The sequence below is a fragment of the Leptonychotes weddellii genome, chromosome 8 (assembly GCF_054177405.1).
Source record: "Leptonychotes weddellii isolate Sample4059 chromosome 8, ASM5417740v2, whole genome shotgun sequence".
Taxonomy (NCBI): domain Eukaryota; kingdom Metazoa; phylum Chordata; class Mammalia; order Carnivora; family Phocidae; genus Leptonychotes; species Leptonychotes weddellii.
Window position 1 is genome coordinate 12,827,722 of NC_138376.1, and position 21,489 is coordinate 12,849,210.

General features: G+C 41.8%; 1 non-coding gene across 1 annotated transcript; it reads right to left on the reverse strand.

Annotated features, from left to right (window-relative positions):
- Positions 1-9,669: 9,669 nt before the first annotated feature.
- On the reverse strand, positions 9,670-9,778 carry LOC115942583 (U6 spliceosomal RNA). The gene has a single exon (XR_004077214.1). It is a non-coding gene; the product is annotated as a U6 spliceosomal RNA (small nuclear RNA).
- Between the last annotated feature and the right edge of the window lie 11,711 nt (positions 9,779-21,489).

Below are 21,489 nucleotides of genomic sequence, written 5' to 3' on the forward strand. Positions count from 1 at the left end.
TCACACCGTGATTCTAGGCAGCTTTTGTATGAAACAGATGAAGGGGAAAAAACCTGATTAGGCACTGGCCTTAAGCACAGTTTCCTTGGATTTCCTTTCTCCTCTTTACCATATAATAACATGGCTGAAAATTAGTTCTGACAGCTAATCAGGGTGAGTGGCTCTTTCTTTTCCTGGAGTGGTTAACAAGTACTGTGCATTGTGCCAACACACCATACTACTGAATGGGTGTGGGGAGGAAAGAACTGATTAGTTATTTCGTCGCAGCCAGCTCTGTGCCTCCCTTCAGTTGAATCAGAGGGATCCTGTGGTTACTGGGGTCTGGTATGTGTCTGAGGGTAGTCTGGGAATGTTAGAATTCAGTTCTGCTAATATGGTGGCTCTTCCTCCTCCCTGCTGGTCCTCATGTGCCCCCCCAATCTGTCTCCAATGTCTCCCACTCATAATTACTGCTGTTTCTGATGGCGTATTGGAAATCTGTACTATAAAGATGGAGTGTTGGTCTCTATTTAAGCTGTGGAATGATAAAGCAGGACTTAACTAAAGACAGAAGAACAAAATCAAATCCTGGCTGACTCACAATAGGACAAGAATTCATGTGTAAAAGTCAGATGTGAAGTCAGGGCATCCCAGGTGAGAAGGCAGGTGCTTCCCTCACTAAGGGGTGTCTTTTACTTGGTTGACGGGAGTTTGCCTCACCAAGAGTTTTGTTTTCTCAGCTTGGAATGCAAAAGGACGATCATTGCTAAAAGGGCTGCAAAGGAATGGAATGGAGGTAAAGAGCTTTAAAATAGTCAGATGAAAGCTGTGCAAAGGGATACAATGATTGCCCCACCAATTAAAAATAATAGCAACAGCAAAAGTGGCCAAAGGGGTGGTATCTGGGCCAAACACAGCCCACAGATTACATGACACCTGCCCTGAAGCTGATCTCATTTGAAATCCAGAAAACTACAGTTTCTGACATGTCCCCTTCCTAGGGAAGGAGCCAAAGGAATGGGTTCTGGGTTTAATGGGCGACATGACAAGCCAAGACTTAAATTGTGACATCTCCGACTAAGCTGAGAGTAGCCATGTCCACATCAATGAGTTGGGGTGCTTGGTCATGCCCCACTGTGCTCTTGGCTGGGCTTCTGGAAGTTCTCCATTTTAGGTCATCCTTTGAGGGAGGAGTGGGCACTCATATTTTCCAGGCCAGTTTTCTTTGGCCTTCTGGAAGGAAGTACCCCTGAAACAAGAGTGAGCCTTTCTTAGCACAAATGTCCTGGCATTTCACTGCTCTGTTTTGCTGTGTCCCTGCAAGAAGGTCAAAGAAAAAAGAAAAAAACAAGTCTTCAAAATTGCTTAAAAAATGGACCAGCTGTATTTTAGTTGGATGGACACTTGTGCTGTCTTTTTCTTTTTTAATTATTGTGTTAAAACACACATAACAGAAAACCTACATTTTATTTATTTAAAAATGTACGATTCAGTGGCATCTAGTACAGTCATAACGTTGTGCAACCATCACCACTCTCTATTCCAGAACTTTTTCATCACCCTAAAAGGAACTTGTAACCATTAGCAGTCACTTCCCAGTCTCACCTCCTCCAATCCTGGCAACCACTAATCTGCTTTTTGTCTCTATGGGTTTGCCTCTTCTGGATATTTCATGTAAAAGGAATGATACAATGTGTGGCCTTGTGTGTCTGGCTTCTCTCGCTTAGTATAACATTCTCAAGGTTCATCCATATTGTAGCACATGTCAGGACTTCATTCCTTTTATGAGTGGATGATATTCCATTATATGGAGAGACCCCGTTTGGTTTACCCATTCATCAGTTGATAGACATTTAGATTATTCCCACCTTTCACATATCGTGAATAGTGTTACTATAAACATTTGTGTGTAAGTTTTTGTTTGAACCTGTGTTTTCAGTTCCTTTGGGTACATGTCTAACAGTGGAATTGCTAGGTCATACGACAGTTGTATATTTCCCTTCATAAAGGACTGCTAACCTGTTTTCCGTAGAGGCGACGCCATTTTGCATTCCTACCAGCCATGTATAAAGGTTCCAATTTCTCCACATTTTTGCCAGCACTTGTTATTTTTCTGTATGTTTATTACCATCTTGGTGGCTGCGAAGTGATATGTTGCTGTGGTTTTGATTTGCATTTTCCTAACGACTAAGGATGTGGAGCATATTTTCATGTGCTTATTGGCCATTTGTATACCTGCTTTGGGGAAATCACTATTCAAGGCCTTTGCTTATTTTTAAATTGGCTTGCTTTTGGTTTTGTGTTGTTGAGTTGTAAGAGTTTTTTTTTTTTTTAAGATTTTATTTATTTATTTGACAGAGAGAGACACAGCGAGAGAGGGAACACAAGCAGGGGGAGTGGGAGAGGGAGAAGCAGGCTTCCCGCCGAGCAAGGAGTTTGATGCGGGGCTCGATCCCAGGACCCTGGGTTCATGACCTGAGCTGAAGGCAGACGCTTAATGACTGAGTCACCCAGGCGCCCCGAGTTGTAAGAGTTCTTGAAATAGTCTGAATATTAGACACTTGCCAATATGCGATTTGCAAGTACTTTCTCCCATTCTGTGGGTTGTCTATTTGCCCTCTTGACTGTCCTGTTTTTAAAGAGAAGATACCACACAAAGCATGTGGATGTTTTGGAGAAAGGAGTACCAAATAGGACAGAAACAGCCTTAACAGTTCTGACCTAGGGGAAGTCTCCTTGCCGTCATTTTTTCTTTCTCTCTCAGCCTCGAGTAGGTAACCTTCATCCCAAAGTCTCCCTGAAATAATTACAGCCACAATAAATTGTATAAAGATTCCATGTGCCAAATGTGGTGCTGGATGCCTTAACTGCATCTGCCTCCATCCTGTAGCCAGTCTGCAACATGAGGGTTATTAATCCCATTTCACAGATGAGGAAAGCAAGGTGCAGATATGTTCACAAATGAATGAAGGTCTCCATGGCTCACAAGCAGCAGAGACAGGATCCAAACCCAGGTCTGCCAGACCTCTTCCTACTTACCCACATGTCTGTTACATTTTGTTCTGGGACACTCTGGGGTCTCCATGTGGGTGCCTCTGGGGCCTTCCTGGCTAAAGGAAGGAGGATCAGTAGCAGGTTTGAGTCCCCGGGGCCAGCACCCACTCCTAACAGAGCAACTCTGCTTTGATCTTTTTTATAATTTGGGGCTCAGATATAAGACTTAAAAAAAAAAAAAGGCTTCCAGGGCTTTAAAAAAATGTTTGAAAACCACTGTTAAGTCATGCTGCTTCATGGAAGAAAATCCCAAAGTTCTTATAACTTCTTGTAATACAGAAGTCTGAAGAAAAGTCAGTTCTAAATGGGGAGCTGTTGTGCAGTGGATATAAAGTTTCAGTTTGCTAAGTGAGTAAGTTCTAGAAATCTGCTGTATCATGCAGTGCCTATAGTTAACAATATCGTATTGCACATTTAGACGGTAGATTCCATGATAAGTGTTTTTACCACAAAAAAACCAAAAACAACCACCAAAAAAAGCCTACGGGACACAAGAAAACTTAGGGGGGCATTGGATAAGTCTACTACCTTGATTGCAGTAATTCTGTCACAAATGCTTGTGTGTGTTCAAAGTCATCCAATTGTATACATTAAATATGTGCAGTTTGTTGTATATCGATTATACCTCAATTAAGCTATTTTATTTATTTATTTGCGAGAAAGAGCAAGCAGGAGTGGGGGGAGGGGGGAATGTGGGGAGGGGCAGACTGCCCGCTGAGCAGGGAACCCTACATGGGGCTCTGTGCCAGGACCCCGAGATCATGACCTGAGTCGAAGGCAGACCCTTAACCGACTGAGCCACCCAGGCGCCCCTCGATTAAGCTATTGTTTAAAAGGAAACCAGTTCTTATCTTCATTGATAGAAACCTGTTGTGACATATTTGTACCCCCACCCAACACACTCACAGGTGCTCCATCCCTCACGCTATTCCTGCACACTCCACTCCAGGTGGGCGATGCCAGCTCTGGAGGGAGGTGCCTCTGAACTCCCACTCACCAAAAAAAAAAAAAAAGAAGAAGAAGTAAAAAGAAAAAAGTAGCTTTTGCCAGGGACCACACCCACACTACTTCCTGACAACCAAGACTGTCACCGTTCATCAGTCAGGTAGGCAGCCGGCTCAGCTTTGATAGCATTCTCGCAGCCAAACAGCTTCAGAGACTCTCAAACCAGAGACACCTATCTTACTCTTTCATTTTTCAATCAGCAAAATGAGTTACCACCAACCCTCGAGGGAGTCCTTAGCACTTCATCATTCCTCGTCATGATGGCGGTATTCAGGAAGAGAGCCGTTGTGCCCAAAACACACGCATCTGAGGCCAAATCTGAAGTCAAGTGGCTTGCAGGTGACTGCCCTCCCAGTCTGACAACTGGCTTGGAGGGAGAGGTAGCTGTGTGGCCCGGTGAGGTGGTCCAGAGGCTGCCCGTTCCCACTTAACACTGGGAAGCGCTGCTCTGGGCCTGGAAATCCCCCGTGCAGGGAAGGTAGGTTTGGCCTCCACCTCTGCATTTCCCTTCTTGGGAGACTCCAGCATCCCTGGGTGAGTTGCCCCACATTAAAGTCAGCATCAGAGGCTCATGGCTCTGTGAAGACGCAGACCTGCAGAGAGGGTGAGGGGCCTTGTCGTGGCTGCTCGGGGACGTGGGTTTGTGGAGCTTCTTAGAACTGCATGCATCTTGGGTTTCTGAACATGTACTCTGCATGCCAGTAAATTGCCACCAGGTATCCACTCAATCACAGTTCTGGTGTGAAATCACATGAAGAGGTTTAATGTTATTTACTCCTTTGGTCAGAGGTGAGGAAAGGGGTAAGGGGAAAATTCCCTGCACTCCAGAGAAATTGAGATCCAAAAGTGGAATGCAGGTTTATCCTCCACTTGGGGCTTTTCCCCAACTTACACATTATACAGGACATCTTGTTCCCTTCTGTTCTCAAAAGTTACTCACCTGAGTATTTATTATCAAACTCCTACAGGGTGAATGGTGCTTCTCGGTGCCCTTAGTCACTGACCATGAGCGTTTGGGCCCAAAGGACCTGCAGACAGAAGCTGTGGAGCAGGCAGGTGTCAGCAGGATGTGTCTTCCAAAATGGCAAAAGGCCTTCCTCACCTTCAAGCCCTCCCCTGATGACTTGTCCAGGTACCACCCCCCTTCTCTAATCTAACCAAAACTTTTCTAAACTTTAAACCACTGAAATCACTCACAGGTCACGCCCATCAATATGGAGCCATTGCTGCCAGAAGGCCCCTGGTAGAGTACACATAGGGTCACAGACTCAGCTGCAGGGTGACCGCTTTTTGGGATCCCCAGACCACAAGCTCTAAGGAGATACAGATTAGGGTAAGGCCAGATTTGTCCTATTACTCGCTGCTTTGGTGCGTACACCCACGCTGGGCAGTGCCCGACCCACCTATCCAGGTGATCGCCAGGGCCTCCAGGCTCCGGCCACAGGAACACTCATGCCCTGAAGTCGAGAAGGTGCCCCTCACCCCTCCCCCCGCCCCGCAACCTTACCCCTCTCCCCCACACCCTGCAACCTGACGGGGAAATCATTGTGCCATTTGGTCAAGTGCAACAGCTATCTTTAGACTCTCTATTTAGCAGAGATGAGATTAGTTGCTATGCTTTTGGGAAACGGAAAACCATCCTGAAGGCGTACAGGAGAGGGGAGCCGAGATTTGGTGGGAAGGCATGGTATCCCTAGAAGGAAAGCAGTACCGTTAGATATACAAAATATGGTTAGTACAAGCATGCTTTTTTTTAAAACTGTAGCTTGCCGAATTAATTTCTATAAGCAACAAAGAAAGAAATTGATTTTCTGACTAATTATGCTTAGTGATTTTTCAAGGTCATGCGTCAAAACAAAGAAAATGGTGAAGGTTTAAAATTGCAATAAGACTTCATGAAGAACCTGTATTTGAAATAATGTTTTATTTCTATTTTGACAAAACCTATCATTCTTTTAATCAATGAATAGATCTAAGCTCCTACTTTCAGAATAGTGCCCTGTGTTCATGCTGGGATACAGACAGTTCTGGACGGGTTTAGGATTTGAGGAGCAGCTCACCTATTTAGGGTCTATTTGCTGGAGCTTAAGAAGTTTCTAGGAAGTTGGAGTGCCTGGGTGACTCAGTCAGTTAAGCGTCGGACTCTCAGGGTTGTGAGATCAAGCCTGTGGAGCCCCGCATTGGTTCTGCACTGAGCATGGAGTCTGCTTAAGGTTCTCTCTCTTTCTTTCCTCCCTGCTTACACTTACACTCTCTCTCAAAAAAAAAAAAAAAAGAATAAAATAAATAAAATTGTCCATCTTCTTTCACCCTCCCAATTATATAACTCACCTGTGGCAAATAGCAAAATGTATAGTTGGAGGTCATATGATGCTTGTGTGTGTGTGTGTGTGTGTGTTTTAATGTCCTAGTAACAATTTTACCTTGGGACCAAAATTCACACCTGATCTAAGTCTCATTGTTAACCATGAACCAAGACATCCAATTTAAACAATTGTTTTTCTTCAGGAGGGAAAATGGCACAGTTGTTAATGAGGCAGGGATTCAAAAATAACTCTTTGGAGGTATAAGACTGAAAAGGTGTAATTTCTAAAGGATTGCTTAGTTTATTGAAAAGAGACATATTCAAGACAAGACAGAGAAAAGGAAAACCCATTCCGAGAATTTCGCTTCATATATAAAAACTTGGGGTTATGTTTATACACATCTACACCCCTGCCCACAACCCCACACCCTCCTCTGACAAACGTCATGCTTCTGAGCAGTGGTCACCCTATAATAAAGCTGAGATGGTTTTACCCAATACTGCAGTGTCCCTCTAGTCCCACTCCACCTTATTAGACAACACAGATACATAAATCTCTGTCACTGCAGAAGGTTCTGTTGAATAGTGCTGAGCTAGAGGATATTTCCTGCAATTACCTAGAACTAACATCTTTTAAAACAGTACCCTAGTCATCACCAGTTGGTCGAGCAAACACGTGATGGGCCTGCCATCTCAGTGAACACACACAGTATGCTGGTTCAGCAAAAGCACAGTGCACACTTTTGTTTCCAGAGTTCACATTTCCCGATGCATCAGGCTTCTGGAGCTGTGCCCTCACTCTTCCTAGATCCCACAAACTTATAAACAGTGTTGGCATTCAGTGGAAAATGAGGACATGGCATAAGAAACATTGAACCTGACAGCTAGAAAAAGACGATTTGACCCCTTTTAAATTGTGTCCAAAGGGCATGAGGTCACCTTAATTTTGTTCCCACGTGTAGATTTTCCCTTGATGTGCAACGCAGCAGACAGGACAGCTGGATTTAACTGAGTTAGAGCAGAGGGAGTACATGCTGCAGGAAAATTACCTTCGGAATGTGTGGCTTTATGTCAGTCACATCCCTACCCCAAGCAACAGATGGATGGAACAATGGGGCTTCTCCTCTTACAAAGGTGGCCAAGAGTCGTGGAGAAGATACCCCTCTGGCAACAACCCTCTTCCTCCAGGGCAAAGGCAAGTTAGAAACCGAAACAAACTACCTGTCGATTTGATGATTCATTGCTGAAAGATCTAATTGTGAGCACAGGGATTTATTTGTTTTATAACATGTTAGTAAACACGTGCTATGGTCTCTTACTCTTGAGTCATTCACAGTCTAGTGGGGGAGTTTAGTATGTTCACTGATTCTTAAAGTATAATGTAACAAATGATTATTTGTGAAGTCAGTGATGATGATGATGATGATGAACATTTATTGGGAACTGTTCAAGTGGCAAGTGCTTTTCTCAGTGCTTTCCATGAAGAAATACAAAATAATACTTTGGGAATATAGATGCTGGAAGGATCCCCAGGTGAAAATATAACACACTATTTTTCAAAATTTCCGGGAAATTTAGTATACAAACAAAGCAAAACTTTCATAAGTTATTTGGGAGGATAGAATAGTAGAGCAATTTAGATAATGGCTTTTATTTTTTTCAAGTAACCTTTTTATTTTGGAATTATTTTACATTTATGGAATAGTTGCAAAGAAAGTATATGGAGCCCCCAGATGATAGTGCGTTTCTGATTCAGACAGCAATGACTTTATTTTTTTTTTTTTAAAGATTTTATTTATTTATTTATTTATTTGAGAGAGTGAGAATGAGAGAGAGAGAGAGAGAGCACATGAGAGGGGGAAGGTCAGAGGGAGAAGCAGACTCCCTGCTGAGCAGGGAGCCTGACGTGGGACTCGATCCCGGGACTCCAGGATCATGACCTGAGCTGAAGGCAGTCGCTTAACCAACTGAGCCACCCAGGCACCCCAAGACAGCAATGACTTTAAGTCCCAGTTCTTTATTCGTTATTGTGTCCTTAGACAAGTTATTTAACCACCCATATACTTAGATGGGGCTTCTTGAATTATAAAATGGCACAATAATACTTGCTTTAGAAGTCTGGGAAAGAAAAAATGATATAAGATGTGGGAAGTGCTTTGTACATGCTTGGGCCTTTGATGTGCTTAATAAACATTAGCACTTACTATTATTTATATGGATGATATATTTGTCTTAAAAAATTAATGAAAACCATACATTACAATAATTTTAAATGGCCAGTGTCTAGCAATTATAGTTTTAGCTCTTCAAAGGATAAATTCTATTCCCTTCCTTATCTTTCTCCTTTTCTTAGGCAGTTGAAGGAGCTCTTAGCTCTAACCTCCACCCAGGCTCAGTCCACACCAGGCCAAATGGACCCACCATCTGCTTATCCCACACTGTCAGCAAGCTCTTCCCACCTAAAGAAATGGAAGGAAGATGGAATGGATATAACCATTGCCTTAACAGTTCAGACTGAATAAAAGGTGGCCAAGAGTCAACAGACATCTATATCTCACAGTTCTGGAGCTGGAAGTCCAAGCTCAAGGTGCCAGCAGATCCGGTGTCTGGTGAGAGCTCATTTCCTGGTTTGCAAAAGATGACCCTCTCATTGTCTCTTCACATAGCAGAGAGCAGAGACAGGAAACAAACTCTCTCCAGTCTCTTCTTATAAGAGCTCCAATCCCATCATGAGGGCTCTATCCTCATGACCTAATTACTTTTCAAAGGCTCCCATCCCCAGATACCATCACCTTGGGGGCTGAGGTTTCAATATGTGAATTTTGACACTGAATCCATAGCACCCATCCAGGATGAGAGGCTGGAACATTCTTCTGTGGTCTGTTCAAGGGGAGCTCACTGAGGGGGCTCACAGAGCACCATCTCAGGAACTCTGGGCATGGATACAGGACTCCCTTTTCTGTGGGGCTGGGCAATGATCCATAACTCAGCTTCCCAGTGTCACCCTGCTGAGCTGGGAATGAGGTGGAAGGACAGAGAAACTAGAAGGCCAAGCAGTGTCTTCTCTTTTCTTCCCTGTCTGTGAACTCTGAGGTGCTGAGGGCCATTTCTCTACCTCACAGACACAGAGAACTCTTAGGACTCCCCCCAGGCCTCTGTGTGGTCCATTAGGATCATGCACGTTTACCTTCATCATTAACCAACAGTTACTCCTACTATCTCATTTCTTTAGAAGGAAATACTTCTATCTAGATAGTATTTGGGCTATGCATTCAAAATCAGTTTTCTCAAGCTTCAAAATTTCGTAAACGGTCAGGCATACTTGAATTGTTTCCATATTTCTCTCTGCTACCAGAAGACATTTCTAGTGCAGGGGCCATGCTAATCTTCTCTGTATCATTCCAGTTTTAGCATATGTGCTGCAGAAGGGAGCACTAGAAGACATTTCTGATGATCACTTAGCACTCCCCTTGATTAAAACAAAGACACCAGTTCAACACTGAGTGTTTGCTTTTCCTCCTACCCTTCCTTGCCCACATGAACCTGCCTCCCCCACCCCCAGCACATGCTCTCTCTCTCTCTCTCTCTCTGTTTCTCTCTCAAAGAGAAAGATAGTGATAATTCACCAACATTGGACTTTAGGTCAATTTCAGTTGCCCTTTTCAGTTCCTAACAAACTTAGCAGGGGCATTGGGAAATTATGGGTCATTACAGTCTGAATGGAAATCCCCAGGTCAAGGGTAATAACTTTTCTTCAGTTTAAAAGCTAATGTTGCCCTTAAGACAATTCTGAAATACATTTGAAAGTTGTTCCCATCAATGTTTTTTGGAAAGAAGTTAGGCTGCTTGCAATGGAGAACCTGTTGATAGATTAGGCACCTCTACCATGCCATTCACCAAAGATACATAGCAAAAGTTGCTACTGCAGACATACTTCCTAGTGGTGAGGTACTTCTGGTCCAGATGGCCATTCTGATCAGGTGGTGACTGTGAGGACAGATATTTTCCAAGTACTTTCTATGATAAGACCTAATGCTTATTGAGTACTTACTACCTTATAGGCTCTATCCTTAGCACTTCACATTTACTGTTTCATTCACCCTGCATGGCAACACTATGAATTGTGCACTATTATTATCCCCACTTTATAGTTGAAGAAACTGAGACAAGAAAGTTTCATTAACTTGCTCGCAGGCACACAGGTGGGAAGAAGTGAAACCAGAATTTGAAATAGGGCACACTGACCTGGGAACTCACACTCTTGACCACTGTGTGAAAATATACCTCACTTCGCTTTGGAGGTCACACTTCTTTAGAAGCCAACATTGAGCTGCAGGCTGGCAGCCTCACCAAAATAACAATAATTTGAGAGCCATTGAAATCATCCAACAGCTTGCAGACATTTCCTCTGTCACCCTTTTTCTCATAACATCCCCACAATGATATCACTGATGGCAGACAACAGAACCACAGCAGTGTCAGGACTGAGGGCTGGATTTTTCTACTTGGCCCTTGATCTCAGGGCTTCTAGACCCAGTACATTCTCTCTGAGCTCCTAAGCCAGTCTTCACCTTCAAAGTTACAACCAGATTGATAGAACCAGAGATGCTCATACTGATGCCAAGTAAGAGCCAAAAAACTATGTAAAAACTCTTTTCATGTTACTACTATGGTGGGGGAGGATGTCATCAGGCCTTCAGTGAAGTAATCATTGTTTCCAAAAACAGGGGAAAAAAGTCAGTTTCCCAGCACTTCAAGTAAATTCATTGGCAAGGAGGCCTCATGGTTTGAGGACAGCCTTGAAGATAGGTGGCTGTGCTTCATTTATTCCCTATTAGGACTTTTCCAAACCCTTTCAACAAGAGTCCCTCTGACTTGTGGAAGGTGGACAAAGAAGGGGAATAGGCAGAATATTGTGGACAAAACTCTTACCTCTTTCAAGACAAGGATACAAAGGGTTGGTGCCAGAGTTGAGGTCCAGAAGGAGACATTTCCTCCAGCCAGGTGAGAACCCAGCTGTACTTCTATCTCCAGGAGCTCACAGTCTATAAAACATTCTTATCCTGAGCAGGCCATGTTTCAAAGAAATCTACCTTTGTTGAAGGTAAGAGAGAGAGGCTAATTTTATTCTGTACTGGCGTGTGATTTATTTTGGACTCCAAGACATACTGGATTTACTTTTAGTAGCCCCAAATGCCACGAATGTTCTGGAGGAGGATGGTGGCAATTGCTTAATGATCATAGACCTCCACCAACCAGATAATGTGAAGCAATTCGAGCTGAATAATTAATATGTAATAATTCAGACTTGCTTGGCATGCAGAAAATGCCAAGGAGGCCAACAGATTTGACCTTAAACTTCAGCCATTTGGTAAACAAGTATTCTGTGAGGTTTCATTTAATTTTCATACAGTTTGAGGATGGCATTTCTATTCAGAGGGCAGCTGAGTAAATGATTAGCCAAAACAACTCCTTTTGGCCAAATGAGTCAACTCTGCAATAAACAATCTGGCAGCTTTTTCTTTTTTCTTTTTTCTTTCTTTCTTTCTTTCTTTCTTTCTTTCTTTCTTTCTTTCTTTCTTTCTTCTTTCTTTCTTTCTTTTTTCTTTCTTCTTTCTTTTTTTTAAGTTAAGGGGATTTTTTAAAGCATAGCAACCTTTTCCTCACTTTTATGAAACACTGCCCTATGTTTCCAGGCAGAAAAGCAAAACTTTCGAAAGGTCATGTGATGTCATCTCAGCAATGTAGAAATAAGGAGAAAACCAACTAACAAGCAAAAAGGATGTATCTGATAACGATCTTTGGCAGCATGTCTTAAAGCAGAAAATACAAATATGCATACATATATATGTAATGCTAAGAGGATTTCACCTTGAAACTTCATAGCTATAATTTCATAATAAAGACCACTTGTTTGTTTGGGCTAGATTAGCCTTTGAGCTGGGTTATACAAGAAATCAAATCCTGTTTCATTATAGGAGGCATTGTCAGCATCATCCCTGAGTACAAGTTTGAGCAGATGTAGTAGGAGGCAAATCAAGCCTTTTCCTTGTCCCAGGCCAGAGGAGTTAGGACACACAACCACAGTCTGGGATCCCAAAGTTCTCCCATGAGGCTTTGGGGGAGAATGTATTCCTCCCTCCCCACAGGATCATGGCTTGTCCCACACTGGGGACATTGAATTCTTCTGGCTTCTTTCGAGCAGTGCTCCTCAACTCGGGGTGATATTCTCCCAAGCGACTTTTGGAAATGTCTGGAGATATTTTTGGTTGTCCTACTGGGAGCTCCAGTGGCACCAGATAAACAAAGCACATCAAAGAGGCATTACAAAATCTCAAGAAATTAAGTAATCATTGGAACCATAGCCTACAAAAGTTAAGCCAGATCTGAGTGCTAAATCTAAACAGGGTGACTGATTGCTAAAATAAGACTTAAATAAGATTTAGAGACTCTTAAGATAGTAATCAAAATGTCTAAGATACAATGAAAATTACTGGCCACACCAAGAACCAGGAAAAGCACAACTTGAATGAAAAAAGGTAATCAACCAACACCAACACAGAGATGAAACAGATATTGGAATTATCTGACAAAGATCCTAAGGAGTTACTGTAAAAATGCTTTAATGAACAATTACAAATTCTCCTGAAACAAATGAAAAATAGAAAATATTGACAAAGAAATAGAAATTATTAAAAAGAACCAAGTTGAAATTATAGAGCTGAAAGATAAAATAATAGAAATTAAAAAACAAAACAAAACAACACACCTCACTGGTTGGGCTTGATAATAGAGTGGAGATAACAGAGGATAAAATCGATGAACTTCAAGACTAATTAAGAGAATTTATTCAATATGAAAAACAGAAAATAGGAAAAAATATATACAGAGCCTCAGGGAACTGTGGGACAATAACAAAATCACCAAATTCATGTCATTGGAGTCCCAGAAGGAGAGTTGAAAAAGAGTTGGAATAAAAGAGAATTCAAAAAAAAATAATGGCTGAAAATTTCTCAAGTTTGTGAAAGATATTTAAAAGTTGAACAATCTCCAAAGATGATAAGCCCAAAGACATCCATGCCACAACACATCATAATTACACTTCTAAAAGGTAGAGACAAGGTCATCAAAGCAACCAGAGAGAAAAAACACATCACCCATAAGGGAACACAAATTCAAATAAAAACAGATTTCTCATCTGAAACCATGAAGGCCAGAGGGAAGTTGCACATTTTTCAAGTGCTGAAAGACAAAAACTGTCAACAGTAAATTCTGTATCTTACAAAAGTCTTCAAGAATGAAAGGGGAATGAAGACATTCTCAAAAGGAAAACTTAAGAATCTTGTTGCTAGCAGACTTGTCTTTTAAAAAATGGCTAAAGGAAATACAGTTGACCCTTGAAAAACACCAGTTTGAACTTCCTAGATCAACTTAAATGTGGATATTTTTTTTAAGAGTTGACAGCAAGGCCACAAATGTTTACTTACCACTGCACACCTGAGTCTCCACAGGATCAGATCAAAAGGTGACTGGTGCAGAGACCCCACCTGCTGCTCCCTGAGTACTCGTGGAGGCCTACCAAGGCTGTCAGCAGCCCCTGGGAGTCCTAGGACCAGGCAGATCTGCAAGTTTCCCTGTGTGCCAACAGGGTGGTTGGGTCCAGTGCTTGGGACTGGCAGGAGGCTAGGCTGAACAAAGGAACAGCCTAGAGGGCAAGGACCACATTGTATAGGGAGCCTGAGCTCTTGATCCTTCATGCCCTAGTCTCTGGAAGCTGCTCAGGGGCAGCTGGGAGCTTCAGGCCCCTACTGGGCTGGCCATGGATCCCTCCTCATGTGCTGCCCTGGGTCTGTGGCCTCCTGGAACCTCAGGCACTCACTAGTAGCCACAGCTGCCAATGTCTACAGGCTGGTGGTATACTTCTAGGTAGATGGGGCAACTGTACTGTACCTCCAGACTTCTGTTGCCACCTGTGGGCCCCCAAACAGCTGATGCTGCAGAGCTGAGGCCAGCAAGCACAGGAACATCACCATTGTGGGCAGGCCCACCACCGCTGCTGCCCCTTGGCTGGCCCAGCCTACCTATACACAGAATTTTTCAATAAATATATAACTAGTACTATACATGCATTTTCTCTTCCTTATGATTTTCTTAAAAACACTTTTTTCTCTAGCTTGCTTTATTGTAAGAGCACCATATATAATACATATACATAATACTTGTTAGTTGACAGTTATGTTGTTGGTAAGGTTTCCAGTCAATAGTAGGTTATTAGTAGTTAAGCTTTTGGAGCATCAAATGCTACATGCAGACTGTATGGGGACTGGCATTCCTAACCTCAGCATTGTTCAAGAGTCATCTGTAATTCACACTGAAGGAAGATGATAAAAGAAGGAAACTTGAAGCATTGGAAAGGATGAAAGACCAATGTAAAGGGCAAAATTATGGTACATACAATAGACTAACTCTTCTCACAAGCTTTGTAAATCATATTTAATGAATAAAACAAAAATTACAACACCATCTGGTGCTCAAGACTATGATATTTAGAGGTGGGAAAAATAAAGGGACTAAAGTGGAAGCAAGGAGTCCACATTTCATTTGAAATGGTAAAATGTTAATGCCAATAGGCTCTCGTAGGTCATATATGTATATTGCCATGCCCAGAGCAATCACTAAGAAAACTATACAAACAGATACACTCAAAACCACTATAATTTAATCAAGATAGAATACTTAAAAGTATTCAATTAATACACTGGAAGGCAAGAAAGGAAGAACAGAGGTACAGGAAATAGAGGAGACAAGGAATAACAAATAATTACATGGTAGACAACTACCTTAAATGTAAATGGTCTAAATATACCAATTAAAGGGCAGAGACTGAAACAAAACAAAACAAAACAAGACAGAGATTGGCACAGTGAATTAAAAAAAAAAAAAAACCACCACAACCCATCTATGCTATTTACTAGAAATTCACTTTAATTTCAACAAAATAGGTAGATCGGCAGTAAAAAGATTAAAAAATATGTACAATGTAAGCATCAATTTTAAAAAAAAGGAATGGTAATATTAATATCAGGTGAGGTATACTTTATCTGAGCAAAGAAACTTACTAGAAGCAAAGAAAGACATTACATAAGGATAAAAGGATTAATCACCAGGAACGCATAGCAATCCTAAGGATGTATGTACCAAACAAGTGTCTCAAATGCATACAGCAAAACCTGATCAAGCTGAAAAGAGAAATACACAAATCCATAATTATTGTTGGGGATGTCAATACCCCCTTCCAGCAAATGATATAATTATTAGATAGAAAATCAGCAAATCAAAATGAAGTTTATGTAGCTGACTATACATGACTCATACATATTTCTATTCAGACTGCCAAAACAAGATAACAGAGCTTGACTGCTGATCTTCTTATGGAGAATTTCCCAGGGGAGCAGAAATTCACATGAGAATTTCAAAAGATTGAAACTAGAATGTGCCGATTGGTTAGCACTGAATATGTTTCTCAATTGTGCCAATTAATTCAGGACGTAAAAATCTGTTGGAAATATCTGAGTTCTCTTATGAAAAACTTAAGCATGTCTGATTAACATGATATTTGCAAAAAACGTGAAATCTGACATGGAGACTGAAAAGGGCAGTTCTAGTAAGACAGTTTTACTTTAATAACTTCATCAGACCTCACATAATCAAGTGACACAAACTAATTCAAGCAGGAAAAACTCACCTGAAAATTCTAGAACTTGGGTATAAAACAAAACAATTCAAGAAACAGTGAGAGCTCCCTGGCCTGATTAAGAGCCTTGTATTCTGGTCTCTGCTCCCCCATTAATAGCTCCGTGATTTGGAGTAAGTCCCTTAACCTCTCTGAGCTTTAATTTTCTCCTCTGAAAGATGAAGAGATTGAATTAACTGACCTCAAATGGTTCTTTCCTGCTCTCAACTTTTACAACAATGTGTCAATTTCGTGGTGGTAAACAGGAAGAGTTCTTTGGCCTCTTGACTGAAAATGGATCTTCAAAAAACTGCCAAAGGAGAACTTTGCTCCTCTGAGTGAATATGAGAAGAGCAGCACAGAACGCTGCATTCTCCACTATGAAAACCAACCCCCAGAGCAAAGGGTAAGGCAGGTTTAAATGAGGTTTCCTAGTGCGATAGGCAAAGTGATGGGCCAGGAAAGTTCTCGTAGACTAACAAAGAAGATAGATTCCTCTGTCTTTCAGAGTTGGCTTGGTTTTGTGGCTGGAAACCCACACATGTTCTCACCAAAGAAACTTCAGAAGAGACCTTCAATAAATGTTCTAGTTTTTTTTTTTTAATTTTATTATGTTATGTTAATCACCATACATTACATCATTAGTTTTTGATGTAGTGTTCCATGATTCATTGTTTGTGTATAACACCCGGTGCTCCATTCAGTACGTGCCCTCTTTAATACCCAACACCAGGCTAACACATCCCCCCACCCCCTTCTCCTCTAGAACCCTCAGTTTGTTCTAGTTTTTAAAAAGCAGGGTAGTCACAGTGACCTCTGAGAAAAGCAAATGTTCTGAGGTGTGGCATAAATAACCCAACAGGTGAAATGCTTCATTCTAACTCATAGATGCATGTACAGCAAATGGACAAAGGCTCCTAGGGATGCAAAATCCACTGAAAAAAAAGAGCCTATTTTCCCTGCACCTTAGCTCCAACCGGACATCACACACATGTTTAATTATTTCCAGAATCACTTACCTTTTACCGGAGAGAGGTCCTTTAGAAGTCAGTGAGGTGATACTGAGTCAGAGGCAGCAGGGGTTTTAGGGAAATACAAACAGCTCTGGGTGACTAGGGTGGTAATAATCAGGAAACCCAAGGGCTAGAGACCCCCTAGGTCAATATGAAGAATACCACAATACCAGAATTGATCCTTGCAAACAGATCTTTACCAGCATCCAGAATTCACCTAGAACCATGAATAGTTCTGAGGTCCCAGAACTCACTGTCTGGTTGGCTATACCAGTTAGGGTTCCAGCAGGAAAAGGTAGCCCACTTGGAGGGGAATTTAATGATGGGACTCTTTACTGAAGCATGGGCAAAGTTAAGGGAGCCTATAAGGTGTGTGGAGGTATACTAGCTTTAAAGATTTTATTTATTTATTTTTAAGAAAGAGAGAAAAAACAAGCAGGGAGGAGGGACAGAGGGAGAAGCAGATTCCCCACTGAACAGGGAGCCCGATGCAGGACTCAATCCCACATAACCTCAAGAAGGTGAAGTCTACCTACCTCAACCATAACCTCAAGAATTCTGAGCTCTGTCATCCTGATATCCTTCACACCACTGTGCTACCTGTAGCCAACACCATGGAGCGTCTTTCAACACCTTGCGCTCTAGTTGGCTCCATGGTATGTGTGGGAGTTGGTGTGTATCTATGGGCTTGTGGCTTCCCTCCAGTGCCTTCAGAGGCCAGCCTTGGTCAATTACTCCCTTAGTTCAGTAGATGTCCTGGCTTTAGGAAGCAAGACAATCACCACTCTAGGTACCCCAAGTCCCATTTCACACTTGAGGTAACTAACGCCTCAATGAGGCTGATGGCTGACCAGCCCAAGGTCACACAGTAGACTTAAGCCCAGGTTGAGCCCCTGCTTTTTGTACCTCCTCATTTTGTGACTGGCCTAGGAATGGGTTATAATCTCTATCAGACAAAACCATTGTCCATGCTGGTGGCCATGGCTACTTTGCTTAGTGAGATCACATTAATCCTTATCTTCTCCTACGTGGCATCTGGAGTTTCTGATGATTCACTCAATGCATTTATCTTGAAGTCAATCTTCTGTATATTTAGCATGACAGAAAATGTGCAAGATAATTTAGGTTCCATTAGTAGGTTATGCATACCTCTATTATAGTACTTATCACATCATGCTATAATTTTTTTTTGTTTGGATTTCTGTCTCTGCTACTTGACTGTGAGTTCCTGCAGGGCCTGGGCTGTATCTTCATGTTAGTGTTCAAGCTTCTCCCAAGAAGTCAGCAGTTGAACACTTTGAACATAATGTTTTTCATGAGTGAATTGGCTTTATAGTAAGGCTCAGTAGACAAGTATGCCTGATATATACATATTTGTCTACTCGACAAATATTTATTAAGTTTTTACTATGTGTCCAGCACTATGCTAAGCTCTAAGAATCCAAAAAAAACACCATCTCTGAACCCAGAGAGATAACACTTCATAAAAGAGATTCATTTCTAATTGCTATGGACTAAATGTTTTGTTTCTCCAAAATATATATGTTGAAATCTTAACCCTTAAAGTGATGATATTAGGAGGTGGGATCATAAGGAGGTGATTGAACCACAAGGGTGGAGCCCTCATGAATGGAATTATTGCCTTAGATGGGATCCCTCATCCCTTCCCACAGATGAAGACGTAGCAAGAAATGACCATCAATGAACCGGGAAGCTCTCATCAGACACTGAGTCGGCTGGCACCTTGATCTTGGACTTCCCAGACTCCAGAACTATAAGAAATAAGTTTTGTCATTTATAATACCCAGTCTGGTATTTTTGTCATAGCACCCTGAATGAACTAAGATGGTAATAATCCTCACGCAATTTGCAGAGATGCACAGGGTATTAAGGAAGACTAGAGGGGGATATTTAATATGGCTTGGTTGAGGAGATGTTCAGGGAAGAGTTCCTAGAGAACTGTGAGCTGCGTTTTGGAGGATGATTATGAGACATCCAGTCAAAGACATGTTGAAAGGAGGCCATCAGGGAGAGGAGGTAGTAGGAGCAAAGCACTGGCACATGATCTAGCCAAGTGTGGTTGGAGGAAATAAAATATGAAACCACAGATGAGGCTGGAGAGAGTACCAAAGCCAGATGGGACAGTTTATAAAAAGTTATGGAACTTGGATTCTCTCCTGTAGGTGGATATTGGTACAGTAAAGGGATTTAAGCCAGGGAGGAATATGTTAAGATTGGCTTTTTGGGTAGACTCATTTCCTGACCTAGGGAAGAATGGAGTTGGGGATAAGACTAGAATCCAGAAAACAAGTTAGAAGACAGTACCAACTGGGAAGAGATTGGGAAGACTTGAACTAGGGCAGTTGTAGACAGAATGGAAAGAGGAGGGCTGACTTGAGTTTGATTTGGGAGATGAAGTTTGCGGGACTTGGGCAGTGAGGGAGACAGAAGAGACAAAGAAGATTCCCAGGTTGGACAATGGGGTCATCCCCCCCAAGACAGAGGATAGAGACAAAAGGTCAGGTTTGGGGCAAACTAGTGAGTTCATTTTAGACATCTTGAGTGTGAGGTGCATCTGACTCATTCAGGGAAATATGCAACAAGTAGTCAAAGACATGTTTGAAGTTTTGTGGGGATGGGGGGAGGGCTGGGAATACAGATATAAAATTTGTGGTTATAGACTGGAAAGTCGTGGTAGAAACCATGATAGTGGGCAGCATCACTTGGGTGAGTATGTAGGGAGATGGACAGAGGGCTGAAGCAGCTCCCTGGGAAACATGAACACATAAGGAACTGGCAGAGAAAGAGGAGCTCACAAAAAAAGATTGGGAAGGACAGTCGGAGCTTGTTGGGAGTGTTGAGAGGACAGCTCTGCTCACAGGTGCTTCCTAGGGCCAGCTTCCCTGACCTCAGACCACTCCCAGTCTCACACTGTTATCCTCCACAGAAGCTACCATAATTATAAATCAACACCTGATTGTATTATTATTTAATGTCCATCTCCCTTACTAGAATAAAAACTCCATCAGGGCAGGGATTGGATCTCTCTTATTCCCCAGGGAATCTGCAGAGCCTAGTAAGCACCTGGCAATTAGCAGTTGCTCAGTCAATAAGTATTTGTGAAATTAAAGATTGGTGTTCTAAACTTCCAGAAGTTAGAGAGTTTTAAAGAAAGTTACTTTTAATAGTCAAGTTATCTGTTCCATTCAAAACGTGAAATATGTTTATTTTATATTTTTAGTATTTCCCATGAAAAAAGTGTGTATTTCTGTCAAGTTTTTTATTAAGTTAGGGAACAATTCTCTTCTCCTCCTAGATATGACACGAGGCCCCCAGATACTTGGAGAGTGGAGAAAGGCTGGCTAACAGCAGATTTATTATATATTAGTTAATAATATCATGTACCTAAGTGGTGACACTGTCTTTATTCCCCAAAGCTCCACCTGGTCTCAGAGTAGGAAACAGATGGTCAAAGTGCTTCATGGACATTTATCTGGTTACTCAACCACAGATACAAATTATGATGTGAACATGGCCACAAGATAGCATTTCCTTTAGACAACATTTTTGTGGAAATTTTTATAAGAAAATATATTGAATTAAAAAATTACATATTTTCTATATACAAATCCTCATAGATAGATTAATGTTATCAGATTAAAATGTTAACAATGGGATTCCAATATCAAACATTGAACAACATACAAATAAGTTTAAATAACTGTATCTCTCTCTCTATTTTTTTGAAGGGGGGAGGGGCCGAGGGAAAGGGAGAGAAAAAATTTTAAGCAGGCTTCACACCCAGCACAGAGCCTGATGTGGGGCTTGATCTCATGTGCCTGAGATCATGACCTGAACCAAAATCAAGAGTCAGACACTTCACCTACTGAGCCACCTAGGTGCCCCAACTGTATAAATATTTATGAAAGGCTTCATCTATGGGCATTGAGATTAATGCAGGAAAAAAAAACCCAAGTGTTAAAAGGCCAGCTTCCAGGTTGGATGTACATGTTCCAGAGATTTGGGTCTTTGTCTTCCTCTCTTTTCTCGCTTTTGCCTCAAATCCTTACCCATCTGCAGACTTAGGCTTGAGATTTTTGTATAAAGGGATAAAACTCCTAAATTTATAATGGCGTGTACCATGAAAACACCCCAGGAGACATAGCACAATAAGTTATATGTGCACCAAGTTTCAAAACAGATCTGATCCTTTCCTGAGGGCATTTTCCCATGGGCGAGAGAGAGGATAAAAGAGGTTCAGCATGGGGTGGAGAAACATCGCCAAGGCAGTCTGAGGGTATGCAGTGCAAACATTGCTTCTTTGTTGTCAGGCACACTGGGTAGAGTGCAGACTGCACCTCCATCTCTTGCTACTTTTTGAGCTTCCTTTTAGCAGCCCC